Raw genomic sequence first — 14,886 nt, forward strand, 5'->3', positions numbered from 1 at the left:
CAGTGGAGTCATGGCAGCGCAGCGCTCCAAGACTGTAGGGCCTCACAGTGGACTCGCTGGCTCTCGTTGCTTCCCGGCTGTAATTGATCAATTAGTGCCATGAGTTTGGCAACAGATTTCACACACTCGACTCGGTTACCACGGTAACTCAGGAAATGGGATGAAGGGTGGTGGCAGTGGTCGGGGTGAAAACCGGCATTCATAATCGGGACTTCTCCCTGCTGCTGTGGAGACACGTGCCATAGAACACATTTCTGTAGATTATTTGCAGCATGGTATGGAAGTGACGTGTTTGTATGTTTAGAATTGGAACTTGGTTTAAAAGTTAGTAGCCTACAGAGATATTCATATTCACAGTTTCATTATGGTAGGCTCACACATAACAATTCTTTTGCAAGACGCTTTTTAGTAAAGAGCAGATGATGATTTAAGTTCAAACAGTCAAGTCTCCCAAGCAAATGTATCCTTCATGTTGCTTTAGGTGCACTTTGCACTTAGGTTAAAGCAGTTATGGGGAACTTTCACATGGGTTAGGGTTAGTGTTTGTAGCGGCGTCTGTGGACAAAAGCGGTACTGTTGGCCTGGAACGAAAACCAGAGCACCAAGGCTCCTCCCTCTGTCTTTACTGGGCTGTCTGAGGGCAGTCGTGCAGGGCTTCTCTGAGTCAGCGAGCCTCCCCCACTGCTTCACACGGACGTAACACGTGGCGGACACAATGCGATCACACGAGAGACATTTGGAATTGGAATAACAATATAGAAATCACTGATTTCCTTGTCGATGGTCTCATTTGCTGATGTAGGTGTGATGCATCAGTATTACATTTAGACTGTTTCATAACCAGTTAAAAAGTTCCCCGTAGCTGCTTCAATGTCATGTACCATGGGAGTAAGTAAGTAAGTAACACAGGTGCACCAAAATATTAATTAGGGTTTCCAACTTCCAGTCCATTTAGGTGTTCCAGTGCTGGGGCCCTAATTAGTGAGTTGGTTGCACCTGTGCTTATCCTAGCCTGGGTAAACCCAGCCTCCACGTGACCTCTATCTATGTGCTATCAGTCACAAGACTGATAGCACATAGATAGAGGTCACGCGGAGGCATCTTTTTTTTGTCAAAAAAATTACCATGGTATCGAATTTATACTCATCACGGTCATCACTGAATGACTCAATCAAATTAAAGGTGTTGAAGTAAGCGTGCAGGTTTGGCGCAGGTCGCCCCCTTCTCCCCTCCCCCTTCTCCCCTGCATAGGCTACTCCTGATTAGTCTATCCTCTCATGCTACAAGCAGACATTGTGCTACAAGCAGACGCCTCGTGGTACAAACGGACACACATGTCACGTATAGAAGTGACTGCACGGTCACCGCTTAAAAAACAAAACACAAAAGGAACAGCTCCCTCTATGTGTATTTTAATTAATTTCATGATGCGATCAACACAGTAAAATTCCACTGGCCACATCAGGTCACCTGCAGTGCATCACCTGAGGGGCTCCTCGCCATAACTCATAAAACGCACTTGGACATGTGTGGGTTTGCCCTTCAAGTGCTGAAGGCAGGGCACAAGCCAAGGGGTCAGTCGCTCTGAACAGGCTCTGTAGATGAATCAGACAACACTCAGAGCACACGGTCACTGAGTTAAGTCATTCTGAACAGGCTCTGTACATGAATCAGACAACACTCAGAGCACACGGTCACTGAGTTAAGTCACTCTGAACAGGCTCTGTAGGTGAATCAGACAACACTCAGAGCACACGGTCACTGAGTTAAGTCACTCTGAACAGGCTCTGTAGGTGAATCAGACAACACTCAGAGTGCACGGTCACTGAGTTAAGTCACTCGGAACAGGCTCTGTAGGTTAATCAGACAACACTCAGAGCACACGGTCACTGAGTTAAGTCACTCTGAACAGGCTCTGTAGGTGAATCAGACAACACTCAGAGTGCACGGTCACTGAGTTAAGTCACTCGGAACAGGCTCTGTAGGTTAATCAGACAACACTCAGAGCACACGGTCACTGAGTTAAGTCACTCTGAACAGGCTCTGTAGATGAATCAGAAAACACTCAGAGCACACGGTCACTGAGTTAAGTCACTCTGAACAGGCTCTGTAGATGAATCAGACAACACTCAGATCACACGGTCACTGAGTTAAGTCACTCTGAACAGGCTCTGTACATGAATCAGACAACACTCAGAGCACACGGTCACTGAGTTAAGTCACTCTGAACATGCTCTGTAGATGAATCAGACAACACTCAGAGCACACGGTCACTGAGTTAAGTCACTCTGAACAGGCTCTGTAGATGAATCAGACAACACTCAGAGCACACGGTCACTGAGTTAAGTCACTCTGAACAGGCTCTGTAGGTGAATCAGACAACACTCAGAGCACACGGTCACTGAGTTAAGTCATTCTGAACAGGCTCTGTACATGAATCAGACAACACTCAGAGCACACGGTCACTGAGTTAAGTCACTCTGAACAGGCTCTGTAGGTGAATCAGACAACACTCAGAGCACACGGTCACTGAGTTAAGTCACTCTGAACAGGCTCTGTAGATGAATCAGACAACACTCAGAGTACACGGTCACTGAGTTAAGTCACTCTGAACAGGCTCTGTAGATGAATCAGAAAACACTCAGAGCACACGGTCACTGAGTTAAGTCACTCTGAACAGGCTCTGTAGATGAATCAAACAACACTCAGAGCACACGGTCACTGAGTTAAGTCACTCTGAACAGGCTCTGTAGGTGAATCAGACAACACTCAGAGCACACGGTCACTGAGTTAAGTCACTCTGAACAGGCTCTGTAGATGAATCAGAAAACACTCAGAGCACACGGTCACTGAGTTAAGTCACTCTGAACAGGCTCTGTAGATGAATCAGACAACACTCAGAGCACACGGTCACTGAGTTAAGTCACTCTGAACAGGCTCTGTAGGTGAATCAGACAACACTCAGAGCACACGGTCACTGAGTTAAGTCACTCTGAACAGGCTCTGTAGATGAATCAGACAACACTCAGAGCACACGGTCACTGAGTTAAGTCACTCTGAACAGGGTCTGTAGATAATAATAATAATAATAATAATACATTTATTTTATATAGCGCTTTTCAAGAACTCAAAGTCGCTTTACAGAATACATGGGTCAAACATAAAACATAACAGACAGACATAAAACACAGACAAACAACAAAAGGAAAGGAAGGGGGGGAGGGGGGAAAGGGGGGGGGGGGGTTGGCCATAGCAACCAGAGAGCAGCGGCAGCCAAACGCGCCAGCGTTCACTCAACCGGAGCAGGGCCAACCTCCGAACATAAAACACAACAGAGACAGACATAAAACACGGACAAACAACAAAAAGAAAGGAAGGGGGGGGGGTAGGACTGTGCGTGCATGTCCATGTATGTGGGCCCAAGAGTCATTGAAGTTATAGTTATAGTCATAAAGAGTTATATAGAGCAGGGTGGATTGAGTGGGCCTCAGGCTGCAGAGCAGGGTGGATGGAGTGGGCCCCAGCCCCAGGCCACAGCTAGCAGAGCAGGATGGTGGAAGCCCCAGGCGACAGCTAGCAGAGCAGGATGGTGGAAGCCCCAGGCCACAGCTAGCAGAGCAGGATGGTGGAAGCCCCAGGCGACAGCTAGCAGAGCAGGATGGTGGAAGCCCCAGGCCAACAGCTAGCAGAGCTGGATGGTGGAAGCCCCAGGCCAACAGCTAGCAAAGCTGGATGGTGGGTGGTGAAGGCCCCAGGCCACAGCTAGCAGAGCTGGATGGTGGACGGTGGGTGGTGAAGGCCCCAGGCCACAGCTAGCAGAGCTGGATGGTGGATGGTGGATGGTGGAGGCCCCAAGCCACAGCTAGCAGAGCAGGGTTGGTGGATGGTGAAAGCCCCAGGCCACAGCTAGCAGAGCTGGATGGTGGATGGTGAAAAGCCCCAGGCCACAGCTAGCAGAGCTGGATGGTAGATGGTAAAAGCCCAGGCCCAGGCTGAAGCTAGCACTGGCAGATGATGGTCTGCAGCCTACTACAGGCTTAGGCTGGATCCAGTGCAGCAGAAAGAGTAGGCCGGGGTAGAGAGAATCTACCAAAATATCAAGGATTACAAACACCATCCATAGCTTTTGGTTGTTTGTCAGTTGCTGTTGCAATAAAAGTCAGGTAGTGCAACAAGTTAAAACTTGCAAAAATTAAAAACATAGAATAATGGTTTAAAAAGGTTGGAGAGTCAGGAGCCCAGAACACATGCTGTCTCACTCTCACCTTCACTGATGAATCAGACAACACTTAGAGCGCACGGTCACTGAGTTAAGTCACTCTGAACAGGCTCTGTAGATGAATCAGACAACACTCAGAGTGCACGGTCACTGAGTTAAGTCACTCTGAACAGGCTCTGTAGGTGAATCAGACAACACTCAGAGTGCACGGTCACTGAGTTAAGTCACTCTGAACAGGCTCTGTAGGTGAATCAGACAACACTCAGAGCACACGGTCACTGAGTTAAGTCGCTCTGAACAGGCTCTGTACATGAATCAGACAACACTCAGAGCACACGGTCACTGAGTTAAGTCACTCTGAACAGGCTCTGTAGGTGAATCAGACAACACTCAGAGCACACGGTCACTGAGTTAAGTCACTCTGAACAGGCTCTGTACATGAATCAGACAACACTCAGAGCACACGGTCACTGAGTTAAGTCACTCTGAACAGGCTCTGTAGGTGAATCAGACAACACTCAGAGCACACGGTCACTGAGTTAAGTCACTCTGAACAGGCTCTGTACATGAATCAGACAACACTCAGAGCACACGGTCACTGAGTTAAGTCACTCTGAACAGGCTCTGTAGGTGAATCAGACAACACTCAGAGCACACGGTCACTGAGTTAAGTCACTCTGAACAGGCTCTGTAGATGAATCAGACAACACTCAGAGCGCTGAGTTGATCCGAAACATTTGTGGCATTATTAGTCATGAATGATTCAACGATCAAATCAATTTGTTTTCATTGCGGTGATGGTGAAGTGTGTGGACATGCACACATGCCTTGTCAACTCATTGTGACTTGTTTGCTTGGATTTCTTCGTATAGAAGTTTAGAACGCTGGCAGACATAACAGTTTTGATTAAGAGCACATGATACTTGCCACAGCAATGAAAACAGAACTGCGAAAATCAGTCAGGTTTGATTGGTTTGGACGTGCATTATTGTCGGAACCTGATGCAGCGTCAGAGTGCCAGACAGTGTTTCCTAAGCCTCTGCTATGGTTTACAACAACAGCTGTAATATTTAAAGTGGAAACTCAGTCAGCCGTCATCTCTTGGGGAGAGTCCTCAAGTGACCTGTCAATTTCACCATCATACAGGAAAATAAACATGTTCGGGCAACTGCACGGATGGACACAAAAACACACTGAGGCGCACGCACGCACGCACGCACACACACACACATACACACACACACACGCACGCACGCACGCATAAACACTCACACACACACACACACACACACACACTCACATACAAATGCGTGCGCATGTACGTACGCACACACGCACGCACGCGCACACACACACACACACACACACACACACACACACACACACACACACAGCTACAGTTGTTAATAATAAATAGTGCCTGCTATTCCTGTCAGGTTTGCTAGTTTACAGTGTTTGTTATGTAGTCTCACCTAGAGTTGCAAATAATCATCTCAACGTCTCCAAAAAGAAAAAGAAAACGGTGCAGGGTTGTGTCCATACTTTTTTACTTAGAGTCACAAACTTTGCAAGTCAATTTCAAATAGTTTTACAATTAAAGTGATCATAAGGCCTTTTTTCAACAGCCAAACTGCCAGCAAACACTGCACAACACAGTACAGTAACAGTCAGTACACTGCACAACACAGTAACAGTCAGTACACTGCACAACACAGTACAGTAACAGTCAGTACACTGCACAACACAGTACAGTAACAGTCAGAACACTGCACAACACAGTAACAGTCAGTACACTGCACAACACAGTACAGTAACAGTCAGTACACTGCACAACACAGTACAGTAACAGTCAGAACACTGCACAACACAGTACAGTAACAGTCAGAACACTGCACAACACAGTACAGTAACAGTCAGTACACTGCACAACACAGTACAGTAACAGTCAGCACACTGCACAACACAGTAACAGTCAGTACACTGCACAACACAGTACAGTAACAGACAGTACACTGCACAACACAGTACAGTAACAGTCAGAACACTGCACAACACAGAACAGTAACAGTCAGAACACTGCACAACACAGTACAGTAACAGTCAGCACACTGCACAACACAGTAACAGTCAGTACACTGCACAACACAGTACAGTAACAGACAGTACACTGCACAACACAGTACAGTAACAGTCAGAACACTGCACAACACAGAACAGTAACAGTCAGAACACTGCACAACACAGTACAGTAACAGTCAGAACACTGCACAACACAGTACAGTAACAGTCAGTACACTGCACAACACAGTACAGTAACAGTCAGAACACTGCACAACACAGTACAGTAACAGTCAGTACACTGCACAACACAGTACAGTAACAGTCAGAACACTGCACAACACAGTACAGTAACAGTCAGCACACTGCACAACACAGTAACAGTCAGTACACTGCACAACACAGTACAGTAACAGACAGTACACTGCACAACACAGTACAGTAACAGTCAGAACACTGCACAACACAGAACAGTAACAGTCAGAACACTGCACAACACAGTACAGTAACAGTCAGAACACTGCACAACACAGAACAGTAACAGTCAGAACACTGCACAACACAGTACAGTAACAGTCAGAACACTGCACAACACAGTACAGTAACAGTCAGTACACTGCACAACACAACACAGTACAGTAACAGTCAGAACACTGCACAACACAGTACAGTAACAGTCAGTACACTGCACAACACAGTACAGTAACAGTCAGAACACTGCACAACACAGTACAGTAACAGTCAGCACACTGCACAACACAGTAACAGTCAGTACACTGCACAACACAGTACAGTAACAGACAGTACACTGCACAACACAGTACAGTAACAGTCAGAACACTGCACAACACAGAACAGTAACAGTCAGAACACTGCACAACACAGTACAGTAACAGTCAGAACACTGCACAACACAGAACAGTAACAGTCAGTACCAGGGCCGTAACCAGGGTTCCGAAATAGGGGAGGTCCAGCAAGGGGAAGCGGATTCGGTGGCGCCCTTGCGGGCGCAGCCGGAAAAAATTTGAGGGTTTTTTTCCCCCTTTTTTAGCCATATTTAGAGTAATATATCATTTTAAATCAACATTAGGATTATACTGTTGTGATGTCATTATTCAGTATATTCTCTTTCATGTCACCACCTGCTCAGCTCTCCTGTCAACATAATTGTAACTAACAAACACAAACTGTTTTAGCCAAATTCATATCAAAATGACACCTACAAACACAGGTACACAACCCAAGCCGTACACAACACACAAAGTCATCATCGATAATAAAAAAAACATACAGAGGGACATTTATTTATTCCTGATAGGAACGATTGAAAAATAAAATAAAATATATTATGTTGTTTTTAACTTTACACCACCTCTTTTTGTTACTTATTGGGTCATGAAATTGAAACCATGCATATAGCCACCTGCATACCTGACTTCGGGAGCTTGGCAATTGGCATCATGCATGATTAGCCAGTAGCATCCCAACGTGTCACACAGGTAACATTACTTAAGAGACAGACTAGACACTTACTTTCTTGGTTGTTGCTAAAAAATCTGTCAGTGTCACTCACTGTCTGTCGTTCACTTCGCTCACTGTCTCGCAGCTCGCTCACCTTCAATTATCTCGCCAGGCAGACAGACAGTCATCACTCACCACCATGCTGCTGCTCTCTCGGAATCAAGTTACCGCGGACGCGGCGTCAGATGACTTCCTGCCTGACCTGCCTTTCGTTTCAAAATAAAAGCGATCCCGTGTTTTTCATGCTTTTCCATGCAGATTGTTTTATATAAAAAAAAAAAAAAAAAAAAAAAATTCTCTCTGAAATATTAGGGGAGGTCCGGACCTCCCCGTGCTCATAGCTAGTTACGGCCATGGTCAGTACACTGCACAACACAGTACAGTAACAGTCAGCAGTTTCCACATGCATTGTATAATAATGGGCTCTTGTTTTTTTTCCTTCCTTTTATACAACTTTAATGCAACCAGTCACATTGGCTAAAGCGCTATATGCAACAATGTCCTGCACAGAGAATCTTGTTGTGGTTGGGATGAAGCTCACACACCTGTCCAGTACAACCATAGCCCACCTTTAGAGAGAACGAGCAGGAAGCAATAGAAGCCATATACTCCAGAGTCCCACCCTCCAGTTTTGCTCTTCATGCACAATAATGTTATCTCTACTCATTTTTCAATCACTATAGCAATGACATCATACAGTAGGATCTTAACCATCTTTTCTCTTTTCCCATTTAAATGACAGTAGGGAAATTATGGACTATTGTGTACCTCTTTGCAAATGAATAGGAATATTTGTCATGCAACATTTGCATTATGTCCTAGGTGATACGGGGTCCACCCGCTATGCCGACCACCCGCAGTGCCGACAGCCCACAATGCCGACGTTAGGTTTAGGCGTGGCGTGGGGGGTGGGAGAGGTTAGGTGTTTAGGTTTAGGGTCTGGGGGAGGTTAGGTTTAGGCGTGGCGTGGGGGGTGGGAGAGGTTAGGTGTTTAGGGTTAGGGTCTGGGGGAGGTTAGGTTTAGGCGTGGGGGGTGCGAGAGGTTAGGTGTTTAGGGTGAGGGTCTGGGGGAGGTTAGGTTTAGGCGTGGGGGGTGGGAGAGGTTAGGAGTTTAGGGTTAGGGTCTGGGGGAGGTTATGTTTAGGCGTGGCGGGTGGGAGAGGTTAGGTGTTTAGGGTTAGGTTCTGGGGGAGGTTAGGTTTAGGCGTGGGGGGTGCGAGAGGTTAGGTGTTTAGGGTGAGGGTCTGGGGGAGGTTAAGTTTAGGTGTGGGGGGTGGGAGAGGTTAGGTGTTTAGGGTCTGGGGGAGGTTAGGTTTAGGCGTGGGGGGTGGGAGAGGTTAGGTGTTTAGGGTGAGGGTCTGGGGGAGGTTAGGTTTAGGCGTGGGGGCTGGGAGAGGTTAGCTCCAGCCGGTCCACCGACACGCTGCACGCCGCCTCGCTCAGCTGGTTCTGCTTGTGGGCTATCGGCATTGCGGGCTGTCGGCACTGCGTGCTGTCGGCACATAGACGGGGCACCGGTGATACTGCACGCTTTCTCCTTTCTGTCGGGACAATGCTTATATCTATATTGTCTCGCATATGATTAGGCTAAAGCGTAATCTCAAGGAGCCTTATTAGATCGTCACTCCAACTGTTGGATCTGTCTTCAACAAGTATAGCCTCTTATATGTCAGCATAGATTCATACGACATGCGTGTTTCTCATTTTGTTCTGATGGTGCAGATCAAAACACAAATTGAAGGCTGTGCTGAGCTCACAGGCGAGGCTGGGCTTTATAAAACTGGCAGCTTTCAAGCCTTTTGGCTCTAATTAAAGCCATTCTTCCCCCTACAAGACATACAATGCATTGCCTCATGTCAAAGCCTCTTTGGAGATAGTCAATCATTTGTCTCAGTTAATTACATACGAAGGATGTAGTACTAGACATACCATACTCATACTGGCATATTGTGGCACATGGGTTGAGAGATACATTTTTTTTTCTGGTTGTTTGCTGGTTGTATGATAAGTCTAAGAGTCACATGTTCTTCATGTGCTCTCACTGCACAACCATGTTTTGACTCGGAACATCTGCCTCCCACTGTTAGTTTATAGCCCATTACTTTACTCCATTACTTGTACCTCTCTTCTCTGTCAACACCCCTCCCCTCCTACTTTGGCCTGGCTGCTCAGGCCTATCAAAGTTTCAAATGCAAGTTGTTTTTATCTGAGCAAATAACAGGTGTTTCTACTTAACATGTGCGCTCCAGGTCAGCCAGTGTGCCACAGTGGGCCAAGAGGTTTTCAATCCAACCAAACCCAAATACAGCAGGTTATTTCACTGATTAGATTCTCCTCTCTGGTGGACCCTCCATGGCACACGGTTGCCTTTCCCTGTAGGCTACTTTTACATATCTTCTGCGCTATGCACGCTCAATTCCTAGGCTGGCCCGCTGTGCGGCCTCGCCCGCCCAGCAGCTTGCCGAGCTGGCCCTGCAGCTCGCATACACAGCTCGCCTGCTGCACGGCCTCGCCCGCAGCTCGGTTGCTGCGTGGCCATGCCTGCTCTATTGGCAAGCACACGGGTGTGTGTGTGTGTGTGTTTGTGTGTTGCTCACAAAATGTTATTGCCCTTAAGTTTACATTCGTGCGGGTGCGGGTGTGTGTGTGTGTGTGTGTGTACACCCCTTAAGTTTATATCAGTGCCTATGACATCATCAGTAATGTCATAAGATGAATATGCTCTTATGACATCACTGATGATATCATCAGTCTTATGACATCACTGGTGACATCATCAGTATGACATCACTGATGATATCACAATGCCTAACATCACTGATGAGGTCACAATGCCTCTTATGACATCACTGATGATGCCAAAATGCCTCTTACAACATCACTTCTGGGACAAAAATTGAAACAGAGAACTTGCTTTCCTTTTTTTATAATAGATACCTGATTATGGCAATAAATCAAATAAATATTATGGCCATTTCTGTCACACCCTGATAACAAGATATAAGATAACTATTATGCATTTCAAAATGTAATAGCCTTCTCCTGTATAGCACAAAGTAGCTTCTACATGTTTATAATACAACCTATGCCTCCTTACTTTCAACACTTTTTGCTCATTGCGATTTATGACCTGTAATCCAGTCTGGGTAGAATATGAAAGATTCATTGCCATCTCTGTACTGTTACTGCCAACTGTAATCCTCTTTAAATTAGACTGTGTTCTGTACTTCAACATGGTGAGTATAGGGGCCAAAATAAAGAGTCGTGTTTTGGCTCAGCATTGTTGTGGTCATAAGCTGTTAATATTAATAAAAACAAAGTTTACATGGAAGGTTATTCATCATAAAGCTACAATAAGAAATCATTTCTTCAAATCATGTCTTCGTCAATTCAAACTTTGAAAACTCACAATGAGAGAACCAAGAATATTGACCATTATCATCATCATCATCATCATCATCAACAACAACAACAACAACAACAACAATGTTACATGCATTATTTGGATAAAAGGCTTTGTGGACACATGACTTCATATTACATATAGGGGGGGGGGAGAAAATCCCCTTCAGTGATTTCTGAACTTAATTTGACAGAGAAATTATATATGACATCAGACTCAGCCAGCGTAATGTGATTCTAGAGCTGGGAGAGTTTGATAAAATAGCAATGAAACCCTCAGGATTTACATAAATTCAAGTTCTTTGTACCCCGTAGTTATACTATAACTACAGTCCTTGTACCCCGTAGTTATACTATAACTACACTCCTTGTACCCCGTAGTTATACTATAGTCCTAACTACAGTCCTTGTACCCCGTAGTTATACTATAACTACACTCCTTGTACCCCGTAGTTATACTATAGTCCTAACTACAGTCCTTGTACCCCGTAGTTATACTATAACTACACTCCTTGTACCCCGTAGTTATACTATAACTACAGATCTTGTTACCCTCTAGTTAAAAGTTTAAATTCACTCCTTGTACCCCGTAGTTATACTATAACTACACTCCTTGTACCCCGTAATTATACTATAACTACATGCTTATTTGCGGGCTGTATTCTAAAGCGTTACCGAAAAAACACACACCTTGATTGAAAATGAGAAAATTTGTTTGTCATGGTTTTATTAGGCTACATAATTCCTGACCATACAGGTCTGTGGTTTTAGGTGTATAACAGTAGATTACTTTTGAGATGTGCCGGCCAGTACAGTAAGGGATATTCACTGCGTAACTGCGCGGCAGCCCTTTGCTGTGTTTCAAATGGAATATCGTTCCATCAGCACCAATTTTCGTTTCTAATGGTTTATCTGAATCCAAACTGGTTCATCCTCCAATTTTCTCCCCCTCTCTCATTCTCTCCCCTCTCTCTCTCTCCCCCTCTCTCACTCTCCCCATCTCTCTTTTCTCTCTCACCCTCTCTCTTTCTCTCTCTCACTCTGTCCCTCTGCTGGCCCACTCAGTGAGAAAGAAGCTGCTGTCACAGACGTGACGCTGTGGCTTTTAAGTGGGATGGAAATGATCTCACAACTGTGAATAGTGTTTTGGGCATAAGCACGCCTATATGGAGGTTTGCGCGAGATGATGCCAAGCGCAGTGGACCGACACGCCCACAATTAGGGCTTTGCGTGGCGCTATTCCGGCGCAAAACGTGCGCTAATGAAAAATGACCGCCTTTGCGACGATAGAGCCCTAAGTCATTTTATTTGAATTCGATTTCGACGTTGGTTCTGAAATGTATGCTTTTATTTCTGTCAGATGCAAGGACTCTTTATTGTTCCATCCAGAGCAGCGTTAGTGCACTCTGTTGGCTTCCTGGATGATGTTAGCCTCCATCCTGTCCCAACCCGTTCTCATTCCCAACTCGTCCTTTGTTGACTCTTTGTCAAATCCCTTGGCGTCTGTGACGACAGGTTCCAGGGGACCCTCTGTGCTGTGTGGGCCACATGGGGTCCGCATCCTCCCACAGCGTTTTCACTGTCTCTCTTGAGTAAACTAAACACTGAAACTCATCGACCCGTTTAACCACGTCCAATGCAGCTGCTGTTGGTCTGTCAGCTGGATAGTTGAAGTTGTTTACACAGTCTCCTCAGGCGATGTAGATGTTGAATACGGTATGTACTGTTTGCATGTAGTGCTAAGTGGAAATTGCAACTCAAACACTCTATGGGGCCAGGGCCACTGTGTACAGGCTTGATCGCCTTCAGTCATAAGCCTGAACCCAACAGAATCTTGTGTCAGTTTTGAATGTCAGTGGTGAAACTGGAAGTGGGTGTGGTGTAGAGTGAAGCAAGATTTTTTTCTCTCCTTTGTAATCATCACCATTGCTGTTGCTGAGATGGTTTTACTAACAATAATAATCAAGTATTAAATCAGCTAATTAAAATAATTACTTAAGGCTGTAGCCATAAAATCTCCCCCCAGAACTTATTGTATGCTGGTATCAATCCCACTGGTTCTTGATAGCCATCCCCAGCTCCAGTAGCTTATAAAAAAGTCTCTTGTAGATGATTTTCCTTTAAGCACCAGCTCAGTCTAAGCTAACAACATGGAAGTATTTAAGCACCAGCTTAGTCTACTCTAAGCTAACAACATGGCAGTATTTAAGCACCAGCTTAGTCTACTCTAAGCTAACAACATGGAAGTATTTAAGCACCAGCTTAGTCTACTCTAAGCTAACAACATGGCAGTATTTAAGCACCAGCTTAGTCTACTCTAAGCTAACAACATGGCAGTATTTAAGCACCAGCTTAGTCTACTCTAAGCTAACAACCTGGCAGTATTTAAGCACCAGCTTAGTCTACTCTAAGCTAACAACATGGCAGTATTTAAGCACCAGCTTAGTCTACTCTAAGCTAACAACATGGAAGTATTTAAGCACCAGCTTAGTCTAAGCTAACAACATGGAAGTATTTAAGCACCAGCTTAGTCTACTCTAAGCTAACAACATGGCAGTATTTAAGCACCAGCTTAGTCTACTCTAAGCTAACAACATGGAAGTATTTAAGCACCAGCTTAGTCTACTCTAAGCTAACAACATGGCAGTATTTCAATCATGAGAGACTCGTAATATAATTTTAACAAACTTTATTGAATCAGAATAGACAGTTTGAGTATGGCGTATGACTCCATGATGTGACGCTCCTCTTGCTTATGAGAGAGGGGCGTCAGTGCTGTATGAGATAGGACATCCCCCTTAAGGGGATCTGTTTCCAACAGGAGTCATAACATTGGTGGTGATCTGGGGAGGTGGTGGGATGAAGCTTCTTGCTCTGGAGATGCTGGATGGATGCGTGATGCTGACACGAGGTGAGTGATGACTGCACAAGTGTGATTTAAGCTGTGGTGATGGGGGCTTTATATAGTACCAGGAGAAGGGCATTTATGATGTCATAACTGACGTCATTTGGGCAACTGACGTCACGCTGCGAAGGTGACGTCATGGAGAAGGTGACGTCGGAGATGGTGACGTCATTTAGTGACGTCATTTGGGCTGAGGGTTATGACAGCATGGGGTGCTCTAGTAATGCCTTATTTGGTCTTCCATGATTGAAATTCAGTCTATGACTACACTTCAATCATGAGAGACTCGTAATATAATTTTAACAAACTTTATTGAATCAGAATAGACAGTTTGAGTATGGCGTATGACTCCATGATGTGACGCTCCTCTTGCTTATGAGAGAGGGGCGTCAGTGCTGTATGAGATAGGACATCCCCCAAAGGAATTTAAAGTTATTTCAGGAACTGGGAGAGTGAAAACGGGGGTCATGGAGCTCGCCTGGGGTATGCTTTAGTCAGGTCGTGGGCTGACGGGGGGAGAATTTAGGCATGTCGGGAGATGAGGGGCTGACCGGGGTTTTTTAAGGCAAAGCGGGGATGCAAGGGAGTGGATGTGGATAGCCCGGGCATGGGCGCATTGATGAGCAAAAGGAGAGTTTGATCACCACCAACGAAGTGCTTGTTGCCTCTTTAGTCATGGAAGGAGGGATCTTTGGGCTGATAATATGGTGTCTTGCTCTGGTCGAATGTAAGGTGCATAGGCGGATGAGGACCAGCGCCCCAGTTGTTGAAGGGAGGCGGA

The sequence above is a fragment of the Poromitra crassiceps genome (assembly GCF_964638095.1).
Source record: "Poromitra crassiceps genome assembly, chromosome: 1".
Classification (NCBI taxonomy): domain Eukaryota; kingdom Metazoa; phylum Chordata; class Actinopteri; order Beryciformes; family Melamphaidae; genus Poromitra; species Poromitra crassiceps.